The sequence below is a fragment of the Oncorhynchus nerka genome, linkage group LG21 (genome assembly GCF_034236695.1).
Source record: "Oncorhynchus nerka isolate Pitt River linkage group LG21, Oner_Uvic_2.0, whole genome shotgun sequence".
NCBI lineage: Eukaryota > Metazoa > Chordata > Actinopteri > Salmoniformes > Salmonidae > Oncorhynchus > Oncorhynchus nerka.
The window spans coordinates 14,918,150-14,931,219 of NC_088416.1; the positions used below are offsets into that span (position 1 = coordinate 14,918,150).

General features: G+C 43.1%; 1 long non-coding RNA gene across 1 annotated transcript; it reads right to left on the reverse strand.

Moving 5' to 3' along the window:
• Positions 1-1,584: 1,584 nt before the first annotated feature.
• Positions 1,585-7,291, reverse strand: LOC115103954 (uncharacterized). Its single transcript, XR_003859675.2, has 2 exons — positions 6,751-7,291; positions 1,585-2,396 (listed from the first exon to the last, which is right to left on the reverse strand). It is a non-coding gene; the product is annotated as an uncharacterized LOC115103954 (long non-coding RNA).
• Positions 7,292-13,070: the final 5,779 nt, after the last annotated feature.

A 13,070-nucleotide genomic window follows, 5' to 3' on the forward strand; every position in this document is an offset into this window, starting at 1 on the left:
ACTAAATGTTACGTACTTAGAGTGCATTTCAGATATCTGAATACAAAAGACTGTCCGACAGCAAGATCCAGTATTTAAGTTGAAGTTCATCATATGACAAGCTTAACATTATGACTATAACTAATGTTCCCCGAAGGAGGTAAACTAGGTACAACCTACTATTAAATCCGTGCCTCGCTGGAAGCCCCGCCATCCACAGGTGATGAGCGTGAGGACCCAGGAAGGGGTGGGGCCAAACAGGCGTTGTAACTCGTTTCCCTCCTTCAGGGAAGAGTAATTATAATCAAAGTTACACTCCCTTTCAGTCGGTCAACTTCGGTACAACATACTATTGGGGAATACAATCATTCCCCATGCCGACCCAAACGGATACTAACTGAAACGGCCCATGGCAGACCACTCAGACCTTACCCCGTAGGATGCGTCAGTTTTGTCAATTTATTCATTGTCTTTGGTTTGAAAAACTCCTATTAATGTTAAGGCCTGCGGGTCTAGACCTGTAGGTCTATAAAATGTGCCCATTTGGGGATGACTGATCGTATTTCTGATTGTCTTAACGCACCACCACTAATGAGTTGTGGAGCTTCTCAAAGTCATTTTTTCTTCACATGAAACACGTAACCAAAGTCTTACTAAAATTAATTGGCGAATGACAATAGTTCCTCAAGGTATTTGTAAAATATTTCCAGCTCTCACTCTTTATAACCACTCGACATGAAAGGGAAAAATGTAAAGCTCTGATCCAGTGGAAATGTCATAAAATACCTGATTACTTCTTATCCCTTACACAAATAGCCGACAGCTGTGTCTGTCCCAAACTCACTGGTGCAGGAAACTGAGAGCCCAGAATATTTTATACAATGTTGCTCTCACGTTTTGGACAGAGCTAGGTTATAGTTGATACACTGTTTAAAGTTCTATGGTACTAGTACAATAACAAGGTGTGGAGACCATCATAGTATAGTAGTGGAGCTAGTATAATAACAAGGTGGAGGCCATCATAGTATAGTAGTGGAGCTAGTACAATAACAAGGTGGAGACCATCATAGTATAGTAGTGGTACTAGTACAATAACAAGGTGTGGAGACCATCATAGTATAGTAGTGGTACTACAAGTGGAGCAAGTACAATAACAAGGTGTGGAGACCATCATAGTATAGTAGTGGTACTAGTAGTGGAGCTAGTACAATAACAAGGTGGAGACCATCATAGTATAGTAGTGTTACTAGACCACCATCAATTTCAACTGATTTGAGAAGAGTGTAAGGGTGCCAATATATTTGGCTGCAGCTGTATCCAATCAAAGTAATTTAGCAATATCCAAATCATATATCAAATCAAATTCAAGGTTGGAGTGAAGAATAGCAAAATTCAATTAATATATATAATAATAGACTAGAGTCCTGTCCAGGGGAAGTACTTGTACATCAAGCTGCCTCACATTACAGAAACAGCTACAAGCCAAGGCTACTTACTTCCTTATATAATAATTTACATTTAGCAATATCCAAATCATATCATGAACAACATCAGAGGGTTTATACTTGTATACAATCAATCAAAGTTCATAATGAAAACGAAATACACATTTTTAAATATTTAATTTGATTATAGACATGATCCAGATAAATAAAAAAAACAGGCCTATTTTTTTTGGGTCAGATTTTCATTTAAACAATATGATTTAGTGTGACAAACAAAAACACAAATTCTCAGTCAAAAACACAACTCAGAACACAGTCTCTCTTTTCTCTCATGTGATTTCAGGTCCTCTGACTGGGAAAATATCTTTCCACATTGAGAGCAGTGGTATGTCTTCTCCTGTGTGTATATTATTTCATGCTTATTCAGATGCCTTAACCTGTTAAATTTAACTGGGTAAATTTCTTTCCAAGTATGGTGCATTGGTAAGGCTTATTTCCTGTGCGTGTCCTCTCATGCTGTTTCAGGCTCACTAAACCCCTAAAACTCTTTCCACACTGGGAACAGTGATAAGGCTTCTCTCCTGTGTGTGTCCTCTTGTGACGATTTAGGTTCCCTAACTGGGTAAAATTCTTTCCACAGTGGGAACATAAAGGATTTTCTCCCGTGTGTTTTCAGGCTCCCTAACCAGGCAAAAGTCATTACACATTTGGAGCAGTGGTAAGGCCTCTCTCCAGAGTGTATTCTCTTATGTATTAATAGGTACCCTAATTTGTTAAAACTCTTTCCACACTAGGAGCATTGGAAAGGTTTTTCTCTTGTGTGTGTCCTCTCATGCCTATTCAGGTTCCCTAACTGGGTAAAACTCTTTCCACAGTGGGAGCAGTGATGTCCTCCTTTTGCTTTGGGCGTCTCTGGGTCTGATTCCCCTGAAGGACTCTTTCCGTTGTCAGAGGGAGAGTCTGGTTTCTCTCCTGTCAAAGACAAACAGATGATCTAGTTACTTAGTTGTCTACTGTGCTGTACTGTGTGGCCAAACTTGTGAAACATATAAGTCTATGATTGGTTCAGATTTGGTCTTGTTTGGGGGAGTTCATTAAAATAATAGCCAGTGTAAAAAACAGTGGACACCAAGATATTCCTAGTCAATCATCAAACATTTCTGTAAAAACCCAATGTGTTTTCTATCTGCTCCAGCAGTATTCTTAAAGTGTATGTGAATTTAGCAGTAAAAATATATATATTTTTAAATATTAGTTTGATGAGCCCGGCCTACAAGACCCAGTTTCATCACCGCCCTCTCCTGAGACTGAAAGCCCAGAGAATTCCACTTTGCCTGGGTGTGCGGTTTTGTCTGGGGGTCGCTAAAATTAACATGAGGCCATCAAGCTACTATCCTGAGACTGATATTACATTTTTGGCCGATACTGATATCCAATATTTTCCTTGCTCCAAAAAACGATACCGATATTTACAATTTTAGCGGCCTTTAAAGCATTCTAGTACAGTTAAATAGTTAACACACACCCGGATGCAGCGGTCTAAGCCACTGCATCTCAGTGCAAGAGGCGTCACTACAGTCCCTGGTTCGAATCCAGGCTGTATGATTGGTATGAGTCCCACAGTAGTTGTCTGTTATTGGTGTAGAGTGGACAACAAAGGAGAGAGATCCCACATGTGGATAGGAAGATACAAAAAAAATCATTATTACTGGGAAATATTAACGTTTTAAAATTCCTGGATTTTAAATTATCTCTCTAGGTCACATATGTCAGAGTCAAGGCCCGCGGGCCACATCCGGCCCGCAAGAAGGTTTTTTACGGCCCCTGGGATGATCTTGATTTATTATTAGAACCGGCCCGCAGCAAGCCGGCAGCCCGCAGATCTTTTACACGCACCAATACTACATTTCCCACAATGCAAAGGTGACGCACCGAGCAGTAGGCTGCTTCATTTCAATATTTATTGGCACAGCAGTCGTCAGCATCACAGTAAAATTAACTTTCAGATACCCATCAAAAATGGCAAAACGGAAGGTGGATACTGAGAACCGGGGGTTTCAAACAAGGTGGGAGTCGGAGTATATGTTCACGAAGGTAGCTGGAAAACCTGTGTGTCTTCTGTGTGGAGAAAGTGTGGCGGTACTGAAAGAGTATAATCTGAGACGACATTATGAAACGAAACACGCGGACAAAAACAAGAATATGGACATGGAACAAAGGCTACAAAAGGCAGAGGAATTAAAACGAGGCCTCAAATCTCGACAGGCTCTGTTCAAAAAAGCCAAATCACAAGGCCAGGCTGCTGTCAAGGCCAGTTTTATTTTGGCAGAAGAGATCGCTAAATCAGCCCGGCCATTTACGGAGGGGGATTTCATCAAAAACTGCATGATTAAAGTTTGTGACGAAGTTTGCCCAGAAAAAAGGCAACTCTTTTTAAATGTGAGTCTGAGCAGAAACACCATTGCCGAGAGAGTAGACCAGTTGTCCATCAATCTAAAAGAGCAGCTTGTGAAAAAGGGAAAAGATTTTATTGCATATTCCTTGGCTGTGGATGAGAGCACCGACATTTCTGACATTGCCCAGTTGTCAATTTTCATCCGCGGAGTGGACTCCAACCTAAGCGTGACAGAGGAGTTTTTGGCTTTACGTCCTATGCATGGCACAACTACGGGGCATGATTTGTATGAAGAGGTGTCAAGATGTGTAAATGAGATGGAGCTGCCTTGGGAAAAACTCGTGGGTTTGACAACCGACGGAGCACCTGCGATGTGTGGACACAGGAGCGGACTGGTGGCGAAGATACGGGAAAAGATGCAAGAGGAAAACGCGACAGGTGAGCTGACAGCTTATCATTGTATCATACACCAGGAAGCGTTGTGCGGTAAAGCCTTGAAAATGGAGCATGTAATGAGCATCATCACGCGCACAGTTAACTTTATCAGAGCCAAAGGTTTGAATCACCGCCAGTTCAAGGCATTTCTGACGGAGTTAGAAACGGAGCATGGTGATTTGCCTTATCACACAGAGGTGCGATGGCTAAGCCAGGGAAAGGTGCTTCAAAGATGTTTCGAGCTTCGTGAGGAGATTTGTCTGTTCTTGGACAGCAAAGGGAAAGACACAACACAACTCCGAGACGAAATGTTTCTGTGTGAAATGGCTTTTCTGTGTGACATTACGAGTCATCTGAATGCAATAAACTTGCAGCTGCAGGGTCGGGATCGTGTCATCTCTGATATGTACAGTACAGTGAAGGCATTTAAAACCAAACTGACTCTGTGGGAGACGCAGATGCGGAAAGAAAATTTGAGCCACTTTCCCAGCTGCCAGACCATGAAAGAGAAGCTCTCTACCAGTGCGTTCCCGAGCACACAGTTGGCTGATAAAATAGGTATGCTTGCCGCTGACTTTCGACGCCGATTTGCTGACTTTGAAGCACAAAAAAGCAGGTTGGAACTGCTCGGTAACCCATTTGCTGTTGACGTGGAAAGCTCACCACCAAACCTCCAAATGGAGTTGATTGACCTCCAATGCAATGATGCACTGAGGGCAAAATATGCGGCAGTGGGTGCTGCGGAGTTCGCCCGTTTCCTCCCGGCACAATGCCCCAGCTGCGCATCCAGGCTGCTCAAACGTTGTCTATGTTTGGCAGCACATACCTGTGTGAACAACTGTTTTCTTTGATGAACCTGAACAAAACATCACACAGAAGTCGACTTACTGCTGAACACCTCCACTCAATTCTGAGGATTTCTTCAGCTCAGAGCCTTACCCCGAACATTGATGAACTTGTGGAAAAGATGGGACACCACCAAGTATCACCCTCAACCTCAAACAAGTGAACATTACTGTGCAATCACATATTTAGAGTTTTTACTCAGTTCAAGTTTAAAAGTTAAAATTTAATATTTGTTTTCACTGCATGTTACTTCTCCTTAAACAAAGTGTTGTTTTTGATTAATAGATTTTTGCACTTTATTTTTTTGTATTTCAATCCAATTATATTTTAAAAATATTTCAGTTGAGTGGATGATAGAAAATTGCTATTATTGTTTTTTCTTTGAAGTAAATTTAGCCCACTTTTGCTAAAATAGAAAATATAGTCTACTGATGGTGCCTTGAATACCGGTTTCTTTCATTTAATGTTCATGTTATGGGGATATTTATATAAAGGAAATTTGTCTTTTGTGTCTGTTGAAAATTAAAGATTACTGACAGAGCCATAAGAAAATATTGCTTTATTTATCTGATCATATTGTAATATATTTGTTAGGTTTTCAGTAGGTTCAATTAGGTTCACTAGACTATATGCGTCATTTAAAAATTTTTCAATGAACATTCGAACAGTCCGGCCCTCGTCTTGTAGCTGATTTTTTTATTTGGCCCTCCGTCCATTTGACTTTGACACCCCTGCTCTAGGTCAAGCCAGTAGGGTACAGTAGGTTGTATCTCTCTAGGTCATGCCAGTAGGTTACAGTAGGTTGTATCTCTCTAGGTCATGCCAGTAGGGTACAGTAGGTTGTATCTCTCTAGGTCATGCCAGTAGGTTACAGTAGGTTGTATCTCTCTAGGTCATGCCAGTAGGATACAGTAGGTTGAATCCAAGTGGAAACAATTATCAACCCAGTGTGGAAAGTGTCGAATTTGGTCAACAACAAAATGAATGGCTTATTTGCTGGTGAGGATTACTTGACCCAACAGAAGTTTATGCTTAAGTTGTTATGTGACATACCGACAACTTTGATAAAAACACTATAGGAGTTGTCTCCAGATCGCTATGCATATTCATGCTAGTAGCTTAGTATCTCTCTCCATTGAATACAAGCGGTGGACATCAACAACCCTCATAGAATATAAACAATAGATTACAACAATAAGATGAATCCACCAATCCAAAGAAAGGATAGGCGGGAGCTAGACAACCCACAGTGCCGCTTTGTGGACAATGACTCCCATTGTTAGGGAGGAGAGACATCTTGTCAGTATATCCATAATCTTTGGTGTGGTCAACCAAACTCTCACATGGCACTATTGGGGGGCACGGTGTGTAGTAAAACATCACTACACGAAAATCACAACATGCCGTGCCCCCCAGTCTGCGGTCAGCAGATAGACGCTTCTCAAATATATATGTTAAGTCACTTTTTGGAAACGGAACGGAGAAAACAAGGGGTAGCTTGCTCTCTACGTCGTCTGATTCTAGCCATATCAGTCATCATCCTAGGGTCCTCCGTTGGAAGAGGTATTGACGAGCCAACTCCGAATATCGAAAGTAAAAAAACGAATTTAAGGCGGTACATACGGGTGTTAATCAGATCTCCTATCTCACCTCTTCATCTTTCAATGTGACAGTAATCTCCCCTTCCTTCTTCACTCCAAAAACTGCATCCTCCTCCTCTTTCACTCTGAACGCGTCTTCCTCCTCTTTCACTGAAACGTTTTTATCTTCTTCTTTGACAGTAACAGCCTCACCCTCTACTTCTTGTTTTACTGTAACAACTCCTCTTCCTTCTCCTCTTTCACAACAATGTTCAGCCTCAGAGCTTCTTTCTCCGTCCAGCAGACCACCTCTTCTTTAGCAGGAGGGGAGTAGTTTAGAGCTCATGGTCGGGGGTGTTAGCTAGCTATCATTAGCGACTAGTGCTAACTTAACCAGCCAGCTACTATAGCTGACTAATACAAAATAACGTAATATTAAATAGGTTAACAAGTAGATACGACAAAAGTATGTCTAAAAGACAGTAGCTAATATACATCGAAAGCATCTAAATAGCTTAAATCTTTCGGCTGTATTGGCTAGCAAGCTACAAAGGTGGTTGACGAGCTGTTTCTGAAGAACCGTCCACTAGATTATACGTCACGCTGGCAGCGTCGCCTGAAAGACGCACATCGCCGTCTGTTGATTGGAGGGGAAACGCAGTTGAGGATCATATTTTATTTTCAGACAAAGATTATTTTAAATGGATTTAATTAAATAATACTATTATATTGAGACATACAAAGACCTGAATGTGTTGATTGATTAGTGCGAATAATTTTTTTTTTACTACAGAACATTTAAGGCAGTTTCATTAAGTCATACTAAATCTAAATTAGCAGCTAGCTACTGTCGGTCTATACTGCTCCTACATGGTGTAACAATAGATCATGTAGATGTATATAATGAACAGACTAGGTCTATACTGCTCCTACATGGAGTAACAATACATCATGGGGTATTGTGATGTCATTATGGGTTATTGTGTGTAGATGGTGAGGGGAAAAAACAATTTCATACATTTTAGAATAAGGCTGTAACGTAACAAAATGTGTAAAAAGTGAAGGGGTCTGAATACTTTCCGAATGCACTGTATGTGTAGGGGCAGTACTCAGTGACATCACTTCATGAAACAGGAGGTACAAATATATAAATAGGTTCACAATATTAACATTCAATGTATCAAAATATATGACCAAGCTGGAAGTGGAAACGCCAGCCCAGCCACAATCCTAGAGGTTCACTGATGATCAACCTCCTTCACATCTGACACCTGATGAGCAACCTCCTCCTTCACATCTGACTCCTGATAATCAATCTCCTCCTTCACATCTGACTCTCACTCACTGCCCCTACTCGGATGGTATCGCGCCGTCCCAATCTTCGCTCTCTCTCCCCCGCTACTCTCTCCTCTTCCATCCTATCATCTCTTCCCTCTGCTCAAACCTTCTCCAACCTATCTCCTGATTCTGCCTCCTCAACCCTCCTCTCCTCCCTTTCTGCATCCCTTGATTCTCTATGTCCCCTATCCTCCAGGCCGGCTCGGTCCTCCCCTCCTGCTCCGTGGCTCGACGACTCATTGCGAGCTCACAGAACAGGGCTCCGGGCAGCCGAGCGGAAATGGAGGAAAACTCGCCTCCCTGCGGACCTGGCATCCTTTCACTCCCTTCCTCTCTACATTTTCCTCTTCTGTCTCTGCTGCTAAAGCCACTTTCTACCACTCTAAATTCCAAACATCTGCCTCTAACCCTAGGAAGCTCTTTGCCACCTTCTCCTCCCTCCTGAATCCTCCTCCCCCTCCCCCCCACTCCTCCCTCTCTGCAGATGACTTCGTCAACCATTTTGAAAAGAAGGTCGACGACATCCGATCCTCGTTTGCTAAGTCAAACGACACCGCTGGTTCTGCTCACACTGCCCTACCCTGTGCTCTGACCTCTTTCTCCCCTCTCTCTCCAGATGAAATCTCGCGTCTTGTGACGGCCGGCCGCCCAACAACCTGCCCGCTTGACCCTATTCCCTCCTCTCTTCTCCAGACCATTTCCGGAGACCTTATCCCTTACCTCACCTCGCTCATCAACTCATCCCTGACCGCTGGCTACGTCCCTTCTGTCTTCAAGAGAGCGAGAGTTGCACCCCTTCTGAAAAAACCTACACTCGATCCCTCCGATGTCAACAACTACAGACCAGTATCCCTTCTTTCTTTTCTCTCCAAAACTCTTGAACGTGCCGTCCTTGGCCAGCTCTCCCGCTATCTCTCTCAGAATGACCTTCTTGATCCAAATCAGTCAGGTTTCAAGACTAGTCATTCAACTGAGACTGCTCTTCTCTGTATCACGGAGGCCCTCCGCACTGCTAAAGCTAACTCTCTCTCCTCTGCTCTCATCCTTCTAGATCTATCGGCTGCCTTCGATACTGTGAACCATCAGATCCTCCTCTCCACCCTCTCCGAGTTGGGAATCTCCGGCGCGGCCCACGCTTGGATTGCGTCCTACCTGACAGGTCGCTCCTACCAGGTGGCGTGGCGAGAATCTGTCTCCTCACCACGCGCTCTCACCACTGGCGTCCCCTAGGGCTCTGTTCTAGGCCCTCTCCTATTCTCGCTATACACCAAGTCACTTGGCTCTGTCATAACCTCACATGGTCTCTCCTATCATTGCTATGCAGACGACACACAATTAATCTTCTCCTTTCCCCCTTCTGATGACCAGGTGGCGAATCGCATCTCTGCATGTCTGGCAGACATATCAGTGTGGATGACGGATCACCACCTCAAGCTGAACCTCGGCAAGACGGAGCTGCTCTTCCTCCCGGGGAAGGACTGCCCATTCCATGATCTCGTCATCACGGTTGACAACTCCATTGTGTCCTCCTCCCAGAGCGCTAAGAACCTTGGCGTGATCCTGGACAACACCCTGTCGTTCTCAACTAACATCAAGGCGGTGGCCCGTTCTTGTAGGTTCATGCTCTACAACATCCGCAGAGTACGACCCTGCCTCACACAGGAAGCAGCGCAGGTCCTAATCCAGGCACTTGTCATCTCCCGTCTGGATTACTGCAACTCGCTGTTGGCTGGGCTCCCTGCCTGTGCCATTAAACCCCTACAACTCATCCAGAATGCCGCAGCCCGTCTGGTGTTCAACCTTCCCAAGTTCTCTCACGTCACCCCGCTCCTCCGCTCTCTCCACTGGCTTCCAGTTGAAGCTCGCATCCGCTACAAGACCATGGTGCTTGCCTACGGAGCTGTGAGGGGAACGGCACCTCAGTACCTCCAGGCTCTGATCAGGCTCTACACCCAAACAAGGGCACTGCGTTCATCCACCTCTGGCCTGCTCGCCTCCCTACCACTGAGGAAGTACAGTTCCCGCGCAGCCCAGTCAAAACTGTTCGCTGCTCTGGCCCCCCAATGGTGGAACAAACTCCCTCACGACGCCAGGACAGCGGAGTCAATCACCACCTTCCGGAGACACCTGAAACCCCACCTCTTTCAGGAATACCTAGGATAGGATAAAGTAATCCTTCTCACCCCCCCTTAAAAGATTTAGATGCACTATTGTAAAGTGGCTGTTCCACTGGATGTCTTAAGGTGAACGCACCAATTTGTAAGTCGCTCTGGATAAGAGCGTCTGCTAAATGACTTAAATGTAAATGTAAATGACTCCAGTCATCAATCCAGAGCGTCTTCTTTCTTGGGGGAATCCCGATGGACGACGTCATCCAATAGGCCGTCATCACCACCACCGCCCACAAGTTAATAGTCATTCAGGTTATCAATAGGAAGAACATTATCAATATGTCCTGTCTGGTAACTTGTCTCGTTCAATGGATTTACATTGGCAGGTGTATAAAAAACTTTTGGAAGTCTTTAACTGCATCAAAGTCTGTGGCCTGTGATGTTGGGACAAATAATAGTCCCTTATTATACAAGGGACATAATTCACAAATTCTACAGCACAACGGCAGAATCATGTCTTAAGTGTAAAACTAGCAATGACTCAATAATCCTTCTGGGAATGTTATGACATCATAAAGTTATGGGAGGAGTTAGAATGTTGGCTGTCAGAAGTACAGTTATACAATGTAAAATGACTTTTAATCCGTCTGTCTGTATATTTCAAAACATGGCATATGAGGATGCAGTGAGATACCCGATGGTTGGATGATACTTTTCTAATCAGTCATCTTAAATATTATACTTAATTAAAACCTGGAAATCAACCAATCCTCTGTTGTTAATTCATTAGAAAGGTAAAATGCTTTATTATCTAAAAGTTGAAAATTAGTGTGCAACGGAGAGAAATAAAATGGTGCTGATGCGGGCACTGGCGATGGGTGTGTGTTCTAGTGGGTCTGGGCAGGTGTGATGTAGTTAATGGAGACGGGTGTGTGTTCTAGTGGGTCTGGGCAGGTGTGATGTAGTTAATGGAAATGGAGGTGTGTTCTAGTGGGTCTTAATATATATATATCTCTAGCTCTCTAACTTTAAACCAGAGAACACACACAGGAGATAATCTGCGCTGTGATCAATGTGGGAAGAGTTTCTCTACTTCAAGCTATCTAACTATACACCGGAGAACACACACAGGAGAGAAACCTTATAGCTGTGATCAATGTGGGAAGAGTTTTACTTGGCCAAACAGCCTGAATATACACAAGCGGACACACACAGGGGAAGAGATACTCTGATTAAACATAAAATACATGAAGGAGTTGTTTCATGATATCAATGAAATATCAATGAATTAATGTCACAATGTAGAATGTTTTAACATTGTAGTTGGAGTATTTTAATGATGTCACAATGTAGAATGTTTTAACAATGTAGTAGGAGTAATTTAATGATGTCACAATGTAGAACCCTAAACGTTTGTCCCCTGTTCTATTGATTTCAGCTTGATATGGATATTAGCCTCTGGGGAAAAAAATCCAGGCGCTGAATTTAAAGAGTACTATTTATGAGATTTATCAAAAAGTGACTAACAAAAAGAGTTCTGTTACATTTAACATGTTGGTGAGCCACTTGAATCAAAATGCAACACTTCAAAATGTTTAGGTTTTCAATATATCCCAAACTGTTTCTACATATTGGTTATTGATTTGGAAACGTTAAACATGTGTTTTGTTTTGACATTGACAATCCTACATCACTCCAGCATTTCTTGACAACATTCAAGTGCTAATTGTCTTTATTCCACAACCGAAGAAGCACGTTTCAAATCACCTCATATTTCAAACAATCAGCCTGACAAAAGATACATGTTTTATTATTCCATGCCTCACCATTCAGTTAATTGGTGGTGAGCAGGTCCAGGTTCTATTTAAGAGTGTCTGGCCCAGTGCTCCAGTTGTCTTAATAGATGTGGAGAGTCAACACCTTTAGTTGCTCCACCTTTTTGGTTTGCTTCCTTTCTTTAAGTTTGGTGTGGGTTTTTCTTTTGTTTGCCTCTTCTTGGGCAGATTTAGTGGGTCTCATGGTGGGTGTCTTTTATGTCCCAGTTGTTGTTACTAGTCAACCTTCCGTGGACACCCCCATAGTGTCTTTCAGAGCTCCTCCTAAAAAAACATCTGTTTAGTTGTTTTAATTTTTTATTTCACCTTTATTTATTTAACCATTAGCAGCAGAGAACTGGAAGGAAAAGTGAAGTAATTACAATTTAACAAATTAACACTGGAGTGGTAGATGTGCAGATGATGATGTGCAAGTAGAAATACTGGTGTGCAAAAGAGCAAAAAAAGTCAAAAACATGGGGATGAGGTAGGCAGTTGGATGGGCTATTTACAGATGGGCTGTGTACAGCTGCAGCGATCGGTAAGCTGCTCAGATAGCTGATGCTTAAAGTTAGTGAGGGAGATAAGTCTCCAACTTCAGTGATTTTTGCAATTCCTTACAGTCATTGGCAGCAGAGAACTGGAAGGAAAGACGGCCAAAGAGGTGTTGGCTTTGGGGATGACCAGTGAGATATACCTCCTAGAGCGTGTGCTATGGGTGGGTGTTGCTATGGTGACCAGTGCGCTGAGTTAAGGTGGCCTAGCAAAGACTTATAGATTACCTGGAGCCAGTGGGTTTGGCAACGAATATGTAGCGAGAGCCAGCCGACGAGAGCATACTGGTCGCAGTGGTGTGTAGGATATGGGGCATTGGTGACAAAACGGATGGCACTGTGATAGACTGCATCCAGTTTGCTGAGTAGTGTTGGAGGCTATTTTGTAAATGACACCGCCAAAGTCAAGGATCGGTAGGATATTCAGTTTTACGAGGGTATGTTTGGCAGCGTGAGTGAAGGAGGCTTTGTTCCTAGATAGGAAGCCGATTCTAGATTTAATGTTGGATTGAATATGCTTAAAATGAGTCTGGAAGGAGAGTTTACAGTCTAACCAGACACCTAGGTATTTGT